This window comes from Apteryx mantelli, chromosome 15, assembly GCF_036417845.1.
Source record: "Apteryx mantelli isolate bAptMan1 chromosome 15, bAptMan1.hap1, whole genome shotgun sequence".
NCBI classification, from domain to species: Eukaryota; Metazoa; Chordata; class Aves; order Apterygiformes; family Apterygidae; genus Apteryx; species Apteryx mantelli.
In genome coordinates, this window is record NC_089992.1 from 26312431 (window position 1) to 26334399 (window position 21969).

General features: G+C 57.1%; 3 non-coding genes across 3 annotated transcripts; 2 read left to right on the forward strand and 1 right to left on the reverse strand.

Moving 5' to 3' along the window:
* Positions 1–2558: 2558 nt before the first annotated feature.
* On the forward strand, positions 2559–2630 carry TRNAG-UCC (transfer RNA glycine (anticodon UCC)). The gene has a single exon. It is a non-coding gene; the product is annotated as a tRNA-Gly (tRNA).
* A 14851-nt stretch (positions 2631–17481) lies between these two features.
* On the reverse strand, positions 17482–17553 carry TRNAG-UCC (transfer RNA glycine (anticodon UCC)). Its single transcript has one exon. It is a non-coding gene; the product is annotated as a tRNA-Gly (tRNA).
* A 2718-nt stretch (positions 17554–20271) lies between these two features.
* TRNAM-CAU (transfer RNA methionine (anticodon CAU)) lies at positions 20272–20343 on the forward strand. Its single transcript has one exon. It is a non-coding gene; the product is annotated as a tRNA-Met (tRNA).
* Positions 20344–21969: the final 1626 nt, after the last annotated feature.

Sequence of the window (21969 nt, forward strand, 5' to 3'; positions counted from 1 at the left end):
AAAGGAGGGGTGCTTGTGTTTGCCCAGCTGAGCCGCCTCTGCAGGGGAGGACAGAAAGCCCAGAGTGAGGGGGGAGCCTGCCTGCCTGTGTTGTGCTCAGAGCACCTGCTTCCCAACGAGCTGATGAGAGTCTGCTGCACTCAGGGCCAGGAAAAGAAAGGCTTTTACTCCCCTCCACCTGGAGTCACATGCATCTCCTGCATGCAGTGCTTTCCTTGTGCAGGCTTGGCAAGCCCTGGGAGCCCGGGGCTCCCGGTGGCTTTCGGCCCCGGAGAGGCGGCTTCCACTTCTGCTGCTGACCAGCTGCTGAAACACTTCCTCAGAGCAGCTGCCCGGGCCAGCCCTGGACAGCTGGGCTAGAGTGACCCCTGAGTCCAGTGGATGCTCTCTTGCTGCCATCCCGTGGACATTTGGGGCACCTCCATTTCGGTCTGCAGCAAGGGAAGGAGGAAGGCCCAAACCAACTCAATCCCGCTGGCCCCTTGCTGCTCCACATGCTTGTGTTGTGGCACGGCATGCTGCCAAGGGGGAATGCCCCATCACCTGGAAGGACTCAGGGAATGGCTCTGTCTCTTGCAAACTGCCATGTGCTCACCAAACACAGGAGCTGCAGCGGTTTACTACAAACCAGTGCTGGAAGTAGGAGCAGGGAGGGGAGAGGAAGGGAGGAGTTAAGTGATGTTAGGGAGGAAATGGAGCAGGCTAGAACAATGATTCCCAGGCACTTTCCTGGCAGTCCCCTCTTTCCCAGGGCCCCGGACTTTTCTCCCTTGACAAAGCTCTGCTTCAGATGTGCCTTCCAGGCCTGCCAGCCTTGGAGGAGTGGCAGGGCTCCGTGGCCTTGCTGGTGAGCTGACTCGCAACTGTGTTCGACACGGTGTCCCCACAGCTGTATCCAGCAGAGTGTCCAGGCACTCTGGACTGGGGCCCAGAGGTGTGCCCCCACCCCATGGAGCCCGTAGTCTTCCTGGGTGGGAAGGAAACCCTGGCCTCCTTGCAGGACATGTAGTGGGGCAAGAATGAGAGGATCTTATGGTCATCATCCAGACAAAACTGTGCGCAGGCAGACCTCTACAGTGGTTCATACTCAGCCATAAAACTTTCTCTTTCCCCCCAGTTATCTCCATCCCTCCAGTTCCCTTCACCTCACCATTTGCCCTTCCACATAGCTCACCCCTTCTAACGCCTCCCCTGAGTTCTTTCTCCAGCTCTCTAGAGAGCCAGAGTGCAGCCACACCAGCAGACAGTGCCATTTGTGTGTTTCCTGTTTCCACTGTCTCAAAACTTCAAGACTGGGGTCCTTGGGTTCCTTGCAGTCTTTCCTCTTCAGCTCCTACTCTTGGGCTCTCTGATTTCTCCTCCGTCTTAAGAGACCTGACACATTTGCACTCCACCATCACGGGATGACTCACAGAGCTCCCTTCCCTTCCTTCCCTCCAGCCACAGAGATACCAGAGGGAGAGTCAAATGATGCTCCGGTGTCAGCATATCCCAGATGCCACCCTGACGACCAGGCGCTGGGAGCTGCAGCCGTAGCCCTGGGGTTATGCCTCTGAAACCCTGGATGCAGGCACTTCTCCTTCACAGTGCAGGTCCCAGCCCTAGTGCTTAGAGCCCCCAGGCCTCAGAGGCAGACAGGGAGAAAAGACTCCTCACCCTGGGGAGGCAGCTGGAGCTCCGGGACTTGCCCGGCTCTGCTTCCTCCCCAGGGCTGGGCATCTGGGGGCACCTCTTGTCCAGTCCACCTCACTTCACAGCAGGGACTGGGAGGTAAGTGAGACGCCTGGCCCAGAGTCCCACGTGTGGTGAATGCGCTCTGAATGCACTCATCTGTTTGTGGGTGCCCAGCTGTGGTGTGTCCAAAGCGTGGAAAGGAAACCCCCCAGTGCAGCCTGGCCCTGAAACTCACAGCAAGCCGGATGACATTGCACAGGGCACATGATCACTGCTGCCAAGAGGTTTGGGGCAGGTAGCTGTGGCCGAGAGGGGAAGGCGATGGATGCGAAATCCCACACAGGTTCCAATCCTGCCAGCTACAGGGCACCGTCCCCTTTTGGGCTGCCTGGAGCGACGACGCTCCAGCCCTGGACAAAACCCCACAACCGCAGTCCCTCCAGCTGCACAGCATGCCCAGCGAACCCTCCGTCCCTCTAGTCATCCTCAGCTTCCACCAGAATCGCCAGGGTGCGTGGGAACCACCTTCCTCCTTTCCCAGCCACACCGGCTCACAGCTTTCCTGACAGACGGATGCTCACCTATGGGGACGGGTGGATTTTCTTCTAAGGGGCATGTTTTCCCACGGAGCCTGAGCCGAGATGTGTGTGCGTGCTTCTGTGATGGGAAGGGAGGTCCCTGGCCTACATGGAAACATCTGCAAGTTTTTGCAGCAGCAGGAGAAGAGGCGGGGGAAGGGAAAGACCCTATCCAAATGCCGCTTCCTATTCTTTTTCCTTCTGCTGCATCTTTCTCCCCTTTCAGACTCCTGGGATAATCTTGAAAGCTCAGGGAGGGTCAGATAGCACCTGGGAGGAGCAGGAGGCCAGCACAGAGGCCTGCATGCGTTGGTGGTATAGTGGTGAGCATAGCTGCCTTCCAAGCAGTTGACCCGGGTTCGATTCCCGGCCAACGCACGCGTGCTTTTCTTCTTCCAGGCGCCTGCAGGGGCACTTCCATCTGCTGCTGGGAAAGAGCCCAGCTTGCACCAACAAGTTCATGTTCCCTAGGGGAGCCACTCCCTTTACTGCATGCACAGGCAGGATGGGGCACCCCACAGAGCCCAGGAGAGACAGGCCTGGCTTCAGCAATGCCTGCCTTGGTGAAAGCACATGCAAGAGACTGAAGCAGAAGAGCGGTTGAGGGTGGAGGTTACGGTAGTTACACTGGCTGGGAGTCAAGCACAGACCAGCTGCTTGGCAGGCAGCTGTGCTCATGACAGTGAAAGAAGTGCTCGCAGGCACATACCTCTGCCCCACTTCTCCCAGCGCCCACATCAGTCCTGCCTCCCCCTCCCTGCACACAGCCTCTGGCAACTCCTCCACGTTCCCCACCCCAAGCATCTCTGCCTGCTCCCGGGCCTGTAGGAGCGGAAATACCCCAGCCCTGCTGCTGGTTCCCACACGAACACACCACCCAGGGACTTCTGTTGAGACATTCTGCAGGCTGCACTGGCTGTCCCGGGATCTGTGCCTGTCCTGAGAGATCCGAGAACACTGCAGCCCACCCATGGCTTTCCGATCATGAACATGCAGTCCTGTCGGAGATCACCCTCAGGGCTGGTGTGAGCAGCACAGCGCAGAGGGAAGGCGTTGTCCCCACAGCCCTGGGGCAGATGCACCAGCCTCTGCAGCTCTGCCCCTTTCCTCCCTCCCCAGACACCTGCCTTGGCTCCTCTTGGCAGAGTCTCTCCATGGGCCATCTCCTCACCCATGGATGGGAGAGCCCTGTCTCTTCACCCATGGGGCTCCACGCTTCCTCTCCCAGGGCCTCTAGATGCGGGTGCTTCTGAAGAGAAGTGCTGATACGGCACCAGCTACTTGGGGCAGCTAAGGGCTCCCAGCTGAGACCAGCGCTGACTGCCTGCTGAGGAGGGGCTCTGTGCTGGCGGCCTCTCTGCACTGCTGACACACAGGCCAGAGGAGAGGGATTTCCTGCCTCGCCCGGAGCTCAACCTGCTGCTGTTGGACGTTGTACCTGGCAAGAAGAGGACTGCTGTCCTGGAAGGTTAAGGATGAGGATCGATAACAATGGCTAGGAAAATCACTGCGAGGAGTACAGTCTCAGAGGGGTGAGCACTTCCTGGCAAGCCTTTTCCAGTGGGGCACTGGGTCAGGGTGCAGTACGCACGCAGCAGCACTAAAGCAGAGAGAGGCTGAGGCTCTGTGAGTTCAAGCCTCACCCAGAGCAAGGGCTTTTAAATTTCACTCTAAGCCTTTTCTTCTCAAGTGCAATTTGGAGCCCATGTTTATGTTGGGCTCAGTCGAGCCTTTTTGAGAGAACAACATCACTGTGTGGGTTTTTTGTTTGTTTTTTTTTGTGTGTGTGCGTGTTGGGGGGGGGGCGGTTGTTTGGCTTCCTTCCTTCCCTGGAAGGGTGGGACAGTGTAAGAAGTGCAAATGAAAGAGAGGTGGGCGGGGGAAGCTTCCTCAGTGGGTGTTGAAGCCCTGAAGCAGGTGCCCAGGGAAGTTTGGACTCTCCTTCCTTGGACAGCAAATTCAAATTTTGTCAGGGCCAGGCACTGAGCCACCCGCCCTAGCTTTGGCGCTAGTCCTGCTCTGAGCGGGCAGTTGAATTAGAGACCTCCGGAGATCCCTTCCAGTCTATCTCATTCCAGGAATCCACAGCTCCCAGAGAGCGCTGCGCTCTCCTCCCTCCTCTGCACCACGGCAGCAAGCGAGCCTCTTCCCCACAGGAACTAGAGCTCAGTCGTTGCTCAGCGCTCGGCTCATGTCCTGCCCTCTCTCTTTGGCTCCCCAGCCCCTTTCCCACACACACACACTCCTTCAGACTGTCACAGCCTCCCCCAGGGGTTACTCTGGTGGAGCGCTCCCTACCCAGCCCTCCGGTCCCCAACCAAGGCACAAAGAAGCCCTCTTGTTTCCCCCAGCAACAGGCCATGGTGTGGCATTGCAGCCAAAGTCTTTGGCTTCTCGGTTCATCAGCCTTTGAAGGGAGTGGGAAAGACACGTGTACTCCTGCCATGACGCTTGAGCACCGTGACAGCATGTTGGCTTGTCCAGAGCAAGAATGAAGAGCTCAGATGTGCTGAAATCAAATCACACTTTCCAAGTCACACTTTCCTCTCCATTCCCATGGAGAGAAAGACATCTTTGTCCTCCAAGGGCAGAGCCTGATTTTTCTGAGTCATTGCGTTGAGTTTCTGGGTTCTTGGAGAGCAGTGGGGGGGTGGGATTGGGACATTGTTCAGTGAGACCACGGGGCTATGTTGGGACCTCTTCCTGCCTGCTCCTGGCCCTGGTGAGCAGAGAGAGGGACCACCCTCTGTCAGGGCCCTGAGGGCCCTGATAGGCTCTAATGACCCTGACCAGCCTTGCCTGGGACCCCCTCCCATGCACCCTCTTCCCGTGGGCCCAGGAGCCCTATTTCAGCTCAGCCCTGGGCCTCTTTCTCTGACTGTGCTATGTTGTGGGAGTACTGGTCTTTGGCTCTGTCACAGCCATGTCCCTGCCTAGCCATGGACCCAACTGATCTGGACCCTGGCCCGTGGTCTGACGTCCCAGCCTGACCTCCGACCCGCCTTTTCACCACGGACCTGCCTGGTGATCACTGGACTGTGTCTGACCCTCATCACCCTTGCCAGACCTGATTCTGATCCTGACCCTGACCTGCAGATTTACTTCCCAGCTTGGCCTCAGACGTGCCTCATCACCATGAACTTCCATGGTGATCTGTACTCTTTGCTGAACCCTGCTAGCATCTCCAGGCCTGCCCTGTTCACCTTGCTCGGCGGCGGTGGGAAGGGGCCCTGGCAGGCAAGGTCCTTGCCCTGCCAGCCGTGTTATTGCGCTCGGCTCCCCATTCCTTAGGGATCAGCCGGCACTTGCTGCTCCCTGACACTCAGGCTCCTCTAAGAGGCTGGAGCAGCAGGGGCTCTGATTGGTGAAAAGCTTCTAAAGAAGCTCTGAAGGTGGCCGTCTCTTTCCTTGTAGACCTTGGTTTTGTCTACAGTACATGAAAACAGTGTAAGATGCCACGCAGAAAGCCACTTCTTGGAAGCTATTCCCCTCTGTTTCTTGGTTCTGCAGAGTGGCCTGCAATGCTCCAGCTGTGGTAAATCCAGTTGCAGAGAGCCTAATGGAGCTGGCCCCTGGCCTGCCGCCGTGGTGCCTGTGTCGAGGGGTCCGGTGGTCTCCCTGGTCCCCACTTGCATAATCAGGGCACGCAGGCCCACATCCTGGGGCAGCAGGAGGTCAGCAAGCCCTCAGTTTCCTGTCTGCTTGCAGAGATGTTTGTGGCTGGCAGAGCCTATTTTGTGCATGCGCAAGTCAGGGCTTGTCTGAAAGCGTGGCTCACTCGCTTGCGCATTCAGCGCATGGTTTGACCCTGCAGAAAAGCCGGCTGGACAGGAAAGTGCCCTGCAAAGGCAAAAACCTCTCTGTTTCTGGCCATGTCCTCTCTCTGCTTCCCTCGTGCTTTCTCCAGTGCTTATGTGGCCCCATGATGAGTCACCTCACGGAGCTACACCGGGAGAAAATAACTCCCCACATAAATTAATAGTTCCCAGCCAGCATCACTCTCTACATCAGCTCCCTGTCAGGAAAGTGTCAGAGCCAGCGCGAGGGACAGGCTGGGATTGGGACAGCGGGGCACATGGCCATCCCTTTCAGCAGCAGCTACTTGTGGGACTGGCTCAGCTACAGCACGGCCTTGTCCTGTATTAGCAGGACTCACCGTTTCAGGAGTCACTAGTGATAATCACTCTCATTGAGCCAAGCTTGCCTGTACAGTCTCTGTAAGTGTGTGGGTGGGTGTCTGTGCGTGTGTGCATGGGTGGGCGGGGGCGGGGGGATGAGGGGGCTTGGCAGTGTTCCTTTACAGTGCAAGAAGGGAGATGTGCCCACAGGCTCGATTTGCACCCCAAGCTGTGCGGGGAGGGGATGTTCATACAGAAAAAAAACAGAGCCAGGCATGGGGGCTGTCCACGGTGCCTGATCTACACTCCCAGCCCTAACACACTGCCTCTGCCCACCCAGAGCATCCAGGGGGCTGGGATATTTCCGAGGCAGGAAAAGGTGGCCCTGAGAGGCCCTCTGTGGGCAGCTCTGCGGCACCAGCCGGGAGGACATCTGGCTGCTCCCCAAAGCCTGGTGGTCTGAGCCCACCCCAGGATGCCATTCTGCTGGCAGCGGAGCTGGGGAGGTGGTGCTTCCTGACCCACCAGGTTCTGCCCAGCTTGCGCTTCCCCAGCCCCCAGCCAGGTCAGCTTTGGAGGTGGGCAGGAACAGGAGAGCAGGGGCAGACCTGGAGCCAGCAGGAAGGCTGTGGGGCAGGAAACATCAGGAACCAACCCCCTGGTCTCCCGGGAAGAGGCAGCCAGGGACAGGCTCCAGAGGAGAAGGCCTTCAGGGCAGGAGCTGCCTTCCAGATGGCAAGGCCACTGGTGGAACGGAGCTGTCCCCGGTCTTCTGGGGTTTGCACCTGCCCGAGGAAGGACTGGCAACCTTCCTGCCCAAAGAAGGGCTGTCTCCTGTGCACAGAGACAGGCTTACCAAATGGCACAAGGACCTGCACGTGGGTGCCCAAGCAGGCACATGCACGGAGAGAGAAAGAGGCGGTGGCAGTGCCTGAAGCCATTGGGGTGTAGTGGGTCTTGCAGGCAAGAAATCAAAGGCGCCAAAGCGTGCTGCTGGGACCTGCAGACCCACGAGTTTCTTTTGGTGTCCTCGTTGGTTTACAACAATGGCAGAGCCGTAAGGAGCCAGGAGCAGGTGAGTGTGGGCATCTTGAACCCCCCCCCCTCCCCCGACAGTTCCTTTGGTTCTGCCATTGAAGAATTCCCTTTCCCATTCTCACAGCTGGAAGAAGTTTCCTGCCCATGTGCCTTGGGCCCCTCTGCTCCCTGCTCTGAAATGCCTCCACCTCCTGCTGTTGCCTCCCAAAAGCCCCAATGCCACGAGGGAAAGGTTGCTGCCAGCAGCCAGCTCTCCATGCCCCAAGCACAGGAGGAGCCTGAATTACCTGCCCTGGCTCAGGCAGGCTCTAGGGACACAAGCCAAGGTTGGCAGGGAGGTCAGGATGGCCGAGCGGTCTCAGGTGCTGCGTTCAGAGCGGTCGTAGTCTCCATGGGAGGCATGGGTTTGAATCCCACTCCTGGCAGGCTTCTCTCTGCCTCTTTTCCTTTCCCAGACTGGCAGCGGAGAGCCTCAGGCCAGGACTTTCCTCCTGGAAATCCTTCTCTGCATGCTGTGCTCTCCAGTCTGTGCCCTTCAGAGAAGCCCATGGCTTGTGGTGAAGGAGCAAGGGGAGTCCCTAGGGTTGCGATCAGCTGCCTGAACTGGCTCTGGGGTTGATGGGATTTGCGCCTCTGCTGTCCCCAAAGAGGTCAGGGCCTCTGGGCTGACACCCCTTTCAACTCCTGCCTACCTATTGGCTCTCATCCTCCCACCTTTCCGTAGGTACTCCAAGGCTGCCATTAGATTCCCCCCAAAGCCTTCCCATCTCACGGCTAAACAAGGCCAGTCCCCTCAGCTCCCGCTCACAGGGCCAGGCCCCACCCTGGCAGGCTGCACTGCCAATCCATGCCTAGCCTACCGCTCACAAGGACCCCCAGGGCCCATCCAGCAGAGCGGCTCCCCACCCAGTCAGTTCCCAGTGCAGGGGAACTAGTCCATGGAGTCCAGCACGGACTTTGCATTCCTCCTTGTGGAGGTCCACCCACACAGACCATGACGTCCCAACTTGGATACAAAGATGCTGTGGCAGACCATGTCCAAAACCTTGCTAAGGACAAGCCAGACAACGCCCCCTGTTGTCAGTTCATCCATGGATGGATATAGCGAAGAGGACTTGCTTCGCGGCCTTCCAAGGGCCTGAAGTGAGGCTGAGTGGCCTGTGCTTCCCCAGAGAGCCTTTCTTCCCCTGTTTAGAGACTGGTATCCCTGCTATGCCTGAGGCCAGGACGCCATCTCCACCAAAGTCAACAGCAGGCTGACTCACGTTTCCCTGGAGTTCAGGGATTTTCCCAGCTCTTCCACAGCACGCTGGCTCCCAGCTGCTCCGGGAGACCGATCCAACGTTGCGCTGCAGTGAAAAAGCCTTGAATGGGCCACGCCATCCCTGACCCAGGAGAAACAGCCGTGAGCTTGTGGCTCGCTGCTCCGAGCCACTCCTAAAAAGCCGGCCATGCAGGCTTTTGGCCTCCGCGATGAACTTGCTGGGCAAAAGAGGTCCATTTGGGTGTGGGTCACTTTCAGGGCAGGACGCAGGAACTTCTTTCATCTCCCGCCTACACCTTGATCTGCTTGTTTGCACGAGATTCTCCACTGCCCAAGCAGAGCGCAGAGCCCCGGCTGGAAGAAGCATGAAGGCCCACTCAAGCCCCCTACGCACATGGCTATGCAGATCCCAGGGAGTGACCGCTTGCCCTTTCCACACTGGAGGGGACCAACCCGCTCTCTGGCTTCGTCCTCCTCGTCAGGAGCCTGCCTTCGTTCCCAGGCTCCAAGGCAGCCAAAACGGGCTGGGGCACAGCCTCACCAGCACCAGCACCAGCACCAGCAACCTCATCACAGCGCTCACTCCTGCCACAAAGGCGCTTGCCTCCAGCTCGCAAAGGTCCTTCCTTGCTGTTGAGCTTTGCCACGTCCCTGGAGACCTGAGTCTCTTCTCCCTTACGGGCCTGTGCAGTCTTCACGTTCTCCCTGAACTATCCTAACTGTGTCCTGAGCGTCTGCCATGAGCTGTGGCGAGAGATGTCTCTCAGGGTCAGCCTGAGTCCCTCCACTGAAAGCACTCGCGAGCTGGCTTGAGCTGTCCTTCACGGCCAAACGTCACCATGGCTGATGGCCACGCTCACCATGAAGAGGCGCGTGAGCCAAAGGCAATCCACCTGACGCAAATCTACTTAAAATCTTCAGGTTAGATTCACCAGCAACACCGTGCTGTGCAGCACACAAGCTGGACTGTGCAGCATGCGTCCTCACTCATGCAGCTTTTCAGCCCACAGAAGAAAACTCTCCTTTGGGTTCAGAGAGAATCAATGGCAGTAGGAACTACCCCTCCAATGTAGCGCTCAAAGGAGGTGATCCAATAGATGTACTTCTGGGAAAGAAATCCTGAATACCAACCACCACTCTGGTCTCTAGTGCTTGGCACCTCCGTTTCCCAGCTGACCCTCACGGTGCTGTTCCCCATGCCTACTACGGGGGGAATGCTCTTGTGTTAGTTCAGCCTTTGTCCACGTTACGCAATATGTCCCACAGTCACTCCACAGGCAAGCAAGCAATCTGTGTAGCTCTGGCCTCAAAGCTTCCCCATAGGCCTGTGAAGGCTCCAGCTGCTGGCTTCTGAATTCATCACCGTTAGCTAGCTTTGCAACTTTACAAGCCACTTCCCACTCCCCTTGCGCACTGTTCCTTTTGAGGTTAGTATAAGGAGGTACTGGGTCAAGAGAAACCCAACACTCTCAGTTGGGAGGTGGATGATGAGACAGAGGTGGGACTTCCTTCCGAGCACAAACCAAGGAATGACAATTCATAACATTCAAGAGATCTGCCTCTTTCATCGCCTACATCTACGTGAGTAATTTGAATGTGCCAGGGAATGTTCCTTCCCTTTCTCTGAGAGGGCAAGTCCTTCGGCCTCTCTGCTGTGCTCTACTTCACACTTACCAGCTCATTTTCTTTCAAAAATGACAGCTACGTGAAACACTGAGCAATTTTCTCCATTTGTATTTCACTTTGAAAGCTAGCACTCCTATTTCAGGCCTGGAGGCGGTTTGTGTGCTTGAAAGTGTTTCTCCTTTTCAGGCTGCACCAGTTGGTCTAATAAACAACGTAACCTCTGCCTTTTGTCTTTGTCTGGCCTAGGTTTGGATAACTTCTGGCCAAACTTCCTATCCACATGGCCTCCCAGCAAGGCTCAGCCTGGCCTGTAACAGCTCCCAGTTCATTCCCAGGGGCCTCACTGGTGACCTAAGCAGAGCCAGCTTGGGGAGCGCTTTTTTGCCATGTGTGCCATCGACTCAGGACCCACTAAGCCTGGCTAGGAGGATGGAAAGCAGCTGTGCCACAGAAATGACTTTCTCTCTTCAATGAAACTGGCTGAATTTAGTACAATGATTGACAAATGAAAGACTGTGTTACACATTCAGCAGTAAAATGAGATATCCACCACTTAAATGTCATGCTACAAATACTGAGATACGAATCTTACACATCAGCTAGTTTAGGAAATAACAGAAGTAAGGTCATCTATGTATCATCTTACTGCAGTTCTTCCTACACATTATTTCTTAATTATACGGCTATATCCTAGCTTTCTGTACAGCCCAGAAAGGGGCAGGAGCAAGGCGTCACTCCCAGGCCTCCCCATACAGAAGGTGGTCCTTTACAACTTGAGGTAAACGAGTAATTTTTTTCCTCCTGGAAATCCTTCTCTACATGCTGTGCTCTGCAGTCTGTGCCCCTCAAAGTGTAGGAGGGAGATGAAGGAGGTTCCTGCGTCCTGCCCTGAAAGTGACCCACACCCAAATGGACCTCTTTTGCCCAGCAAGTTCATCGCGGAGGCCAAAAGCCTGCATGGCCGGCTTTTTAGGAGTGGCTCGGAGCAGCGAGCCACAAGCTCACGGCTGTTTCTCCTGGGTCAGGGATGGCGTGGCCCATTCAAGGCTTTTTCACTGCAGCGCAACGTTGGATCGGTCTCCCGGAGCAGCTGGGAGCCAGCGTGCTGTGGAAGAGCTGGGAAAATCCCTGAACTCCAGGGAAACGTGAGTCAGCCTGCTGTTGACTTTGGTGGAGATGGCGTCCTGGCCTCAGGCATAGCAGGGATACCAGTCTCTAAACAGGGGAAGAAAGGCTCTCTGGGGAAGCACAGGCCACTCAGCCTCACTTCAGGCCCTTGGAAGGCCGCGAAGCAAGTCCTCTTCGCTATATCCATCCATGGATGAACTGACAACAGGGGGCGTTGTCTGGCTTGTCCTTAGCAAGGTTTTGGACATGGTCTGCCACAGCATCTTTGTATCCAAGTTGGGACGTCATGGTCTGTGTGGGTGGACCTCCACAAGGAGGAATGCAAAGTCCGTGCTGGACTCCATGGACTAGTTCCCCTGCACTGGGAACTGACTGGGTGGGGAGCCGCTCTGCTGGATGGGCCCTGGGGGTCCTTGTGAGCGGTAGGCTAGGCATGGATTGGCAGTGCAGCCTGCCAGGGTGGGGCCTGGCCCTGTGAGCGGGAGCTGAGGGGACTGGCCTTGTTTAGCCGTGAGATGGGAAGGCTTTGGGGGGAATCTAATGGCAGCCTTGGAGTACCTACGGAAAGGTGGGAGGATGAGAGCCAATAGGTAGGCAGGAGTTGAAAGGGGTGTCAGCCCAGAGGCCCTGACCTCTTTGGGGACAGCAGAGGCGCAAATCCCATCAACCCCAGAGCCAGTTCAGGCAGCTGATCGCAACCCTAGGGACTCCCCTTGCTCCTTCACCACAAGCCATGGGCTTCTCTGAAGGGCACAGACTGGAGAGCACAGCATGCAGAGAAGGATTTCCAGGAGGAAAGTCCTGGCCTGAGGCTCTCCGCTGCCAGTCTGGGAAAGGAAAAGAGGCAGAGAGAAGCCTGCCAGGAGTGGGATTCAAACCCATGCCTCCCATGGAGACTACGACCGCTCTGAACGCAGCACCTGAGACCGCTCGGCCATCCTGACCTCCCTGCCAACCTTGGCTTGTGTCCCTAGAGCCTGCCTGAGCCAGGGCAGGTAATTCAGGCTCCTCCTGTGCTTGGGGCATGGAGAGCTGGCTGCTGGCAGCAACCTTTCCCTCGTGGCATTGGGGCTTTTGGGAGGCAACAGCAGGAGGTGGAGGCATTTCAGAGCAGGGAGCAGAGGGGCCCAAGGCACATGGGCAGGAAACTTCTTCCAGCTGTGAGAATGGGAAAGGGAATTCTTCAATGGCAGAACCAAAGGAACTGTCGGGGGAGGGGGGGGGGTTCAAGATGCCCACACTCACCTGCTCCTGGCTCCTTACGGCTCTGCCATTGTTGTAAACCAACGAGGACACCAAAAGAAACTCGTGGGTCTGCAGGTCCCAGCAGCACGCTTTGGCGCCTTTGATTTCTTGCCTGCAAGACCCACTACACCCCAATGGCTTCAGGCACTGCCACCGCCTCTTTCTCTCTCCGTGCATGTGCCTGCTTGGGCACCCACGTGCAGGTCCTTGTGCCATTTGGTAAGCCTGTCTCTGTGCACAGGAGACAGCCCTTCTTTGGGCAGGAAGGTTGCCAGTCCTTCCTCGGGCAGGTGCAAACCCCAGAAGACCGGGGACAGCTCCGTTCCACCAGTGGCCTTGCCATCTGGAAGGCAGCTCCTGCCCTGAAGGCCTTCTCCTCTGGAGCCTGTCCCTGGCTGCCTCTTCCCGGGAGACCAGGGGGTTGGTTCCTGATGTTTCCTGCCCCACAGCCTTCCTGCTGGCTCCAGGTCTGCCCCTGCTCTCCTGTTCCTGCCCACCTCCAAAGCTGACCTGGCTGGGGGCTGGGGAAGCGCAAGCTGGGCAGAACCTGGTGGGTCAGGAAGCACCACCTCCCCAGCTCCGCTGCCAGCAGAATGGCATCCTGGGGTGGGCTCAGACCACCAGGCTTTGGGGAGCAGCCAGATGTCCTCCCGGCTGGTGCCGCAGAGCTGCCCACAGAGGGCCTCTCAGGGCCACCTTTTCCTGCCTCGGAAATATCCCAGCCCCCTGGATGCTCTGGGTGGGCAGAGGCAGTGTGTTAGGGCTGGGAGTGTAGATCAGGCACCGTGGACAGCCCCCATGCCTGGCTCTGTTTTTTTTCTGTATGAACATCCCCTCCCCGCACAGCTTGGGGTGCAAATCGAGCCTGTGGGCACATCTCCCTTCTTGCACTGTAAAGGAACACTGCCAAGCCCCCTCATCCCCCCCGCCCACCCATGCACACACGCACAGACACCCACCCACACACTTACAGAGACTGTACAGGCAAGCTTGGCTCAATGAGAGTGATTATCACTAGTGACTCCTGAAACGGTGAGTCCTGCTAATACAGGACAAGGCCGTGCTGTAGCTGAGCCAGTCCCACAAGTAGCTGCTGCTGAAAGGGATGGCCATGTGCCCCGCTGTCCCAATCCCAGCCTGTCCCTCGCGCTGGCTCTGACACTTTCCTGACAGGGAGCTGATGTAGAGAGTGATGCTGGCTGGGAACTATTAATTTATGTGGGGAGTTATTTTCTCCCGGTGTAGCTCCGTGAGGTGACTCATCATGGGGCCACATAAGCACTGGAGAAAGCACGAGGGAAGCAGAGAGAGGACATGGCCAGAAACAGAGAGGTTTTTGCCTTTGCAGGGCACTTTCCTGTCCAGCCGGCTTTTCTGCAGGGTCAAACCATGCGCTGAATGCGCAAGCGAGTGAGCCACGCTTTCAGACAAGCCCTGACTTGCGCATGCACAAAATAGGCTCTGCCAGCCACAAACATCTCTGCAAGCAGACAGGAAACTGAGGGCTTGCTGACCTCCTGCTGCCCCAGGATGTGGGCCTGCGTGCCCTGATTATGCAAGTGGGGACCAGGGAGACCACCGGACCCCTCGACACAGGCACCACGGCGGCAGGTCAGGGGCCAGCTCCATTAGGCTCTCTGCAACTGGATTTACCACAGCTGGAGCATTGCAGGCCACTCTGCAGAACCAAGAAACAGAGGGGAATAGCTTCCAAGAAGTGGCTTTCTGCGTGGCATCTTACACTGTTTTCATGTACTGTAGACAAAACCAAGGTCTACAAGGAAAGAGACGGCCACCTTCAGAGCTTCTTTAGAAGCTTTTCACCAATCAGAGCCCCTGCTGCTCCAGCCTCTTAGAGGAGCCTGAGTGTCAGGGAGCAGCAAGTGCCGGCTGATCCCTAAGGAATGGGGAGCCGAGCGCAATAACACGGCTGGCAGGGCAAGGACCTTGCCTGCCAGGGCCCCTTCCCACCGCCGCCGAGCAAGGTGAACAGGGCAGGCCTGGAGATGCTAGCAGGGTTCAGCAAAGAGTACAGATCACCATGGAAGTTCATGGTGATGAGGCACGTCTGAGGCCAAGCTGGGAAGTAAATCTGCAGGTCAGGGTCAGGATCAGAATCAGGTCTGGCAAGGGTGATGAGGGTCAGACACAGTCCAGTGATCACCAGGCAGGTCCGTGGTGAAAAGGCGGGTCGGAGGTCAGGCTGGGACGTCAGACCACGGGCCAGGGTCCAGATCAGTTGGGTCCATGGCTAGGCAGGGACATGGCTGTGACAGAGCCAAAGACCAGTACTCCCACAACATAGCACAGTCAGAGAAAGAGGCCCAGGGCTGAGCTGAAATAGGGCTCCTGGGCCCACGGGAAGAGGGTGCATGGGAGGGGGTCCCAGGCAAGGCTGGTCAGGGTCATTAGAGCCTATCAGGGCCCTCAGGGCCCTGACAGAGGGTGGTCCCTCTCTCTGCTCACCAGGGCCAGGAGCAGGCAGGAAGAGGTCCCAACATAGCCCCGTGGTCTCACTGAACAATGTCCCAATCCCACCCCCCCACTGCTCTCCAAGAACCCAGAAACTCAACGCAATGACTCAGAAAAATCAGGCTCTGCCCTTGGAGGACAAAGATGTCTTTCTCTCCATGGGAATGGAGAGGAAAGTGTGACTTGGAAAGTGTGATTTGATTTCAGCACATCTGAGCTCTTCATTCTTGCTCTGGACAAGCCAACATGCTGTCACGGTGCTCAAGCGTCATGGCAGGAGTACACGTGTCTTTCCCACTCCCTTCAAAGGCTGATGAACCGAGAAGCCAAAGACTTTGGCTGCAATGCCACACCATGGCCTGTTGCTGGGGGAAACAAGAGGGCTTCTTTGTGCCTTGGTTGGGGACCGGAGGGCTGGGTAGGGAGCGCTCCACCAGAGTAACCCCTGGGGGAGGCTGTGACAGTCTGAAGGAGTGTGTGTGTGTGGGAAAGGGGCTGGGGAGCCAAAGAGAGAGGGCAGGACATGAGCCGAGCGCTGAGCAACGACTGAGCTCTAGTTCCTGTGGGGAAGAGGCTCGCTTGCTGCCGTGGTGCAGAGGAGGGAGGAGAGCGCAGCGCTCTCTGGGAGCTGTGGATTCCTGGAATGAGATAGACTGGAAGGGATCTCCGGAGGTCTCTAATTCAACTGCCCGCTCAGAGCAGGACTAGCGCCAAAGCTAGGGCGGGTGGCTCAGTGCCTGGCCCTGACAAAATTTGAATTTGCTGTCCAAGGAAGGAGAGTCCAAACTTCCCTGGGCACCTGCTTCAGGGCTTCAACACCCACTGAGGAAGCTTCCCCCGCCCACCTCTCTTTCATTTGCACTTCTTACACTGTCCCACCCTTCCAGGGAAGGAAGGAAGCCAAACAACCGCCCCCCCCCCAACACGCACACACACAAAAAAAAACAAACAAAAAACCCACACAGTGATGTTGTTCTCTCAAAAAGGCTCGACTGAGCCCAACATAAACATGGGCTCCAAATTGCACTTGAGAAGAAAAGGCTTAGAGTGAAATTTAAAAGCCCTTGCTCTGGGTGAGGCTTGAACTCACAGAGCCTCAGCCTCTCTCTGCTTTAGTGCTGCTGCGTGCGTACTGCACCCTGACCCAGTGCCCCACTGGAAAAGGCTTGCCAGGAAGTGCTCACCCCTCTGAGACTGTACTCCTCGCAGTGATTTTCCTAGCCATTGTTATCGATCCTCATCCTTAACCTTCCAGGACAGCAGTCCTCTTCTTGCCAGGTACAACGTCCAACAGCAGCAGGTTGAGCTCCGGGCGAGGCAGGAAATCCCTCTCCTCTGGCCTGTGTGTCAGCAGTGCAGAGAGGCCGCCAGCACAGAGCCCCTCCTCAGCAGGCAGTCAGCGCTGGTCTCAGCTGGGAGCCCTTAGCTGCCCCAAGTAGCTGGTGCCGTATCAGCACTTCTCTTCAGAAGCACCCGCATCTAGAGGCCCTGGGAGAGGAAGCGTGGAGCCCCATGGGTGAAGAGACAGGGCTCTCCCATCCATGGGTGAGGAGATGGCCCATGGAGAGACTCTGCCAAGAGGAGCCAAGGCAGGTGTCTGGGGAGGGAGGAAAGGGGCAGAGCTGCAGAGGCTGGTGCATCTGCCCCAGGGCTGTGGGGACAACGCCTTCCCTCTGCGCTGTGCTGCTCACACCAGCCCTGAGGGTGATCTCCGACAGGACTGCATGTTCATGATCGGAAAGCCATGGGTGGGCTGCAGTGTTCTCGGATCTCTCAGGACAGGCACAGATCCCGGGACAGCCAGTGCAGCCTGCAGAATGTCTCAACAGAAGTCCCTGGGTGGTGTGTTCGTGTGGGAACCAGCAGCAGGGCTGGGGTATTTCCGCTCCTACAGGCCCGGGAGCAGGCAGAGATGCTTGGGGTGGGGAACGTGGAGGAGTTGCCAGAGGCTGTGTGCAGGGAGGGGGAGGCAGGACTGATGTGGGCGCTGGGAGAAGTGGGGCAGAGGTATGTGCCTGCGAGCACTTCTTTCACTGTCATGAGCACAGCTGCCTGCCAAGCAGCTGGTCTGTGCTTGACTCCCAGCCAGTGTAACTACCGTAACCTCCACCCTCAACCGCTCTTCTGCTTCAGTCTCTTGCATGTGCTTTCACCAAGGCAGGCATTGCTGAAGCCAGGCCTGTCTCTCCTGGGCTCTGTGGGGTGCCCCATCCTGCCTGTGCATGCAGTAAAGGGAGTGGCTCCCCTAGGGAACATGAACTTGTTGGTGCAAGCTGGGCTCTTTCCCAGCAGCAGATGGAAGTGCCCCTGCAGGCGCCTGGAAGAAGAAAAGCACGCGTGCGTTGGCCGGGAATCGAACCCGGGTCAACTGCTTGGAAGGCAGCTATGCTCACCACTATACCACCAACGCATGCAGGCCTCTGTGCTGGCCTCCTGCTCCTCCCAGGTGCTATCTGACCCTCCCTGAGCTTTCAAGATTATCCCAGGAGTCTGAAAGGGGAGAAAGATGCAGCAGAAGGAAAAAGAATAGGAAGCGGCATTTGGATAGGGTCTTTCCCTTCCCCCGCCTCTTCTCCTGCTGCTGCAAAAACTTGCAGATGTTTCCATGTAGGCCAGGGACCTCCCTTCCCATCACAGAAGCACGCACACACATCTCGGCTCAGGCTCCGTGGGAAAACATGCCCCTTAGAAGAAAATCCACCCGTCCCCATAGGTGAGCATCCGTCTGTCAGGAAAGCTGTGAGCCGGTGTGGCTGGGAAAGGAGGAAGGTGGTTCCCACGCACCCTGGCGATTCTGGTGGAAGCTGAGGATGACTAGAGGGACGGAGGGTTCGCTGGGCATGCTGTGCAGCTGGAGGGACTGCGGTTGTGGGGTTTTGTCCAGGGCTGGAGCGTCGTCGCTCCAGGCAGCCCAAAAGGGGACGGTGCCCTGTAGCTGGCAGGATTGGAACCTGTGTGGGATTTCGCATCCATCGCCTTCCCCTCTCGGCCACAGCTACCTGCCCCAAACCTCTTGGCAGCAGTGATCATGTGCCCTGTGCAATGTCATCCGGCTTGCTGTGAGTTTCAGGGCCAGGCTGCACTGGGGGGTTTCCTTTCCACGCTTTGGACACACCACAGCTGGGCACCCACAAACAGATGAGTGCATTCAGAGCGCATTCACCACACGTGGGACTCTGGGCCAGGCGTCTCACTTACCTCCCAGTCCCTGCTGTGAAGTGAGGTGGACTGGACAAGAGGTGCCCCCAGATGCCCAGCCCTGGGGAGGAAGCAGAGCCGGGCAAGTCCCGGAGCTCCAGCTGCCTCCCCAGGGTGAGGAGTCTTTTCTCCCTGTCTGCCTCTGAGGCCTGGGGGCTCTAAGCACTAGGGCTGGGACCTGCACTGTGAAGGAGAAGTGCCTGCATCCAGGGTTTCAGAGGCATAACCCCAGGGCTACGGCTGCAGCTCCCAGCGCCTGGTCGTCAGGGTGGCATCTGGGATATGCTGACACCGGAGCATCATTTGACTCTCCCTCTGGTATCTCTGTGGCTGGAGGGAAGGAAGGGAAGGGAGCTCTGTGAGTCATCCCGTGATGGTGGAGTGCAAATGTGTCAGGTCTCTTAAGACGGAGGAGAAATCAGAGAGCCCAAGAGTAGGAGCTGAAGAGGAAAGACTGCAAGGAACCCAAGGACCCCAGTCTTGAAGTTTTGAGACAGTGGAAACAGGAAACACACAAATGGCACTGTCTGCTGGTGTGGCTGCACTCTGGCTCTCTAGAGAGCTGGAGAAAGAACTCAGGGGAGGCGTTAGAAGGGGTGAGCTATGTGGAAGGGCAAATGGTGAGGTGAAGGGAACTGGAGGGATGGAGATAACTGGGGGGAAAGAGAAAGTTTTATGGCTGAGTATGAACCACTGTAGAGGTCTGCCTGCGCACAGTTTTGTCTGGATGATGACCATAAGATCCTCTCATTCTTGCCCCACTACATGTCCTGCAAGGAGGCCAGGGTTTCCTTCCCACCCAGGAAGACTACGGGCTCCATGGGGTGGGGGCACACCTCTGGGCCCCAGTCCAGAGTGCCTGGACACTCTGCTGGATACAGCTGTGGGGACACCGTGTCGAACACAGTTGCGAGTCAGCTCACCAGCAAGGCCACGGAGCCCTGCCACTCCTCCAAGGCTGGCAGGCCTGGAAGGCACATCTGAAGCAGAGCTTTGTCAAGGGAGAAAAGTCCGGGGCCCTGGGAAAGAGGGGACTGCCAGGAAAGTGCCTGGGAATCATTGTTCTAGCCTGCTCCATTTCCTCCCTAACATCACTTAACTCCTCCCTTCCTCTCCCCTCCCTGCTCCTACTTCCAGCACTGGTTTGTAGTAAACCGCTGCAGCTCCTGTGTTTGGTGAGCACATGGCAGTTTGCAAGAGACAGAGCCATTCCCTGAGTCCTTCCAGGTGATGGGGCATTCCCCCTTGGCAGCATGCCGTGCCACAACACAAGCATGTGGAGCAGCAAGGGGCCAGCGGGATTGAGTTGGTTTGGGCCTTCCTCCTTCCCTTGCTGCAGACCGAAATGGAGGTGCCCCAAATGTCCACGGGATGGCAGCAAGAGAGCATCCACTGGACTCAGGGGTCACTCTAGCCCAGCTGTCCAGGGCTGGCCCGGGCAGCTGCTCTGAGGAAGTGTTTCAGCAGCTGGTCAGCAGCAGAAGTGGAAGCCGCCTCTCCGGGGCCGAAAGCCACCGGGAGCCCCGGGCTCCCAGGGCTTGCCAAGCCTGCACAAGGAAAGCACTGCATGCAGGAGATGCATGTGACTCCAGGTGGAGGGGAGTAAAAGCCTTTCTTTTCCTGGCCCTGAGTGCAGCAGACTCTCATCAGCTCGTTGGGAAGCAGGTGCTCTGAGCACAACACAGGCAGGCAGGCTCCCCCCTCACTCTGGGCTTTCTGTCCTCCCCTGCAGAGGCGGCTCAGCTGGGCAAACACAAGCACCCCTCCTTTCCCCGCTGTGTGTGATGGGCAGGAGTTGAGGTCAGGAGGGCAAACCAAGGGGGCTTCAGCCCAGGTTTTGGGCTTCCCCCCGAGCCCAAGCACTGGTGTTGTCAGTGCCTGGGAGCGGCAGGGAGGGCTCCACAAGCTCTCCACAGAGCTGCTGGGGGGGAGCAGAGTGGCGCAGCGGAAGCGTGCTGGGCCCATAACCCAGAGGTCGATGGATCGAAACCATCCTCTGCTAAGGCCCTTTTTTTCCCACTCCCCTCCCAGCTGGGGCCTCTCGCTTTGGACACTTCCACCAGCACTCCCCACAGTGCTGTGCTCCAGGTCTCTGGCCAGGGGTGGTGGTGGCTGTCCTGCTCCTCAGCCCCTTGCCTGTGCTGCTCCTGCCCTCTCTTTTGCTTTCTTAGCATCTTCCCCCACCTTCTCCTTTGCTTTCTTAGCATCCAGACCTCCCAAAGTGCGCCTGAGGAGCAGAGAAGGCTGTGGATCACCAGGCAGCAGACCGCAGAGAGGTCCCCCCACAAGAGTGTGTGTGTCCTGGGGACAAAGCTGTTTCTTCCTTCCCTTCAGGGAGCTAAATCCCCAGCTTCCTGGTGGCAAGCAGGCACCTTCACCGCTCTGCAGGTGGGGAGGAGGTGAAGGCTGGTGCTTGTTCAGGGAAGACAAATCCAGCGGCCTGGAACACCTGGGGGATTTCTCCTTCCTGATCTCTTGGCTGCCACTCTCTTTTGTAGGTCCAGCCAGGGGCAAGGCTGAGCAAGCTTTCACAATGGGCACACGTACACACACACACACACACACACACACAGAATACACACCCATGACCTGGCCACATGTATGAATGCAGACAGAGCAGTGCTTTTGCAAGCACTTGTAGATACACCGGTGGCACTCACACTGGCGTCACCACCACAAATGGCCCAATGCTTTTCTTCCTTCGGGCTGGTCAGAAATGGAGTTCCACCGTGAACAGAGGCACGCCCTCCTCTCTTGATCCAGATTCACATGCACACCCACAGGACTCTCAATCGTAGCCCAGACCATAGGTCTGACCAGAGTCAGAGGTGTGGGCCCTGTTTGTTCAGGCTCTTGCTCTGACCAGCTTAGGAAGCCAGGGGTTAATTTCTTATCACATCCCCTTGATATGCCGAAGAAGGTCAAGGCTGGACCTGCTCCTCATGAACAAGGAAGACTTGGCCGGAGACTTAATAATCAATGGCAAGAATACAGCCACATTGCTTGGGCATGCCACGATAGTCTTAGGAAAGGCAAAGCTTGACTTGTGTCGGGACTGGCAAGGGACATCAAGGGCAAAAAGAAGAGCTTTTTACCACTGGAACACTGTTGCTACCCTAACTTACCTTGACTGCAGCAAGGCTACCTTGACTTCAGCAAGGCTACCTTGACTGCAGCAAAGCCTTTGGCATGATCTCATAGTATCCTTAAAGAAAGTTTGGCGAGGAATGGAGAGGAGACCTGGATGCTACCATGGGTGGAAAACAAGCCGGGCTGTTGGGTTCAAAGGCTTGTGCTCAGCGGTACAAAGACCAGCTGGTGGCTGCTTACCAGTGGCATCCCTGAGGGATCGCTCTGGGTACCAACAGGCTTTAATGTCTTAATGGGCAACCTGGACAGTGGGACGGAGGGAACTTTCAGCACTTTTGTAGGAGAGACCAGTCTGCGGCAATGCAGCCGAGAGACTGGAGGGCAGCGCTGGTATTAGGAAAACCTCGACAGGCGGGAGAAAGGGGCTGACAGGAACCGCCTGGAGTCTGACAAAGGCAAAGGCAAGTCACAGAAGCACAGTATCACAAAACCATTGAGATTGGAAGGAACCTCTGGAGATCATCTAGTCCAACCCCCC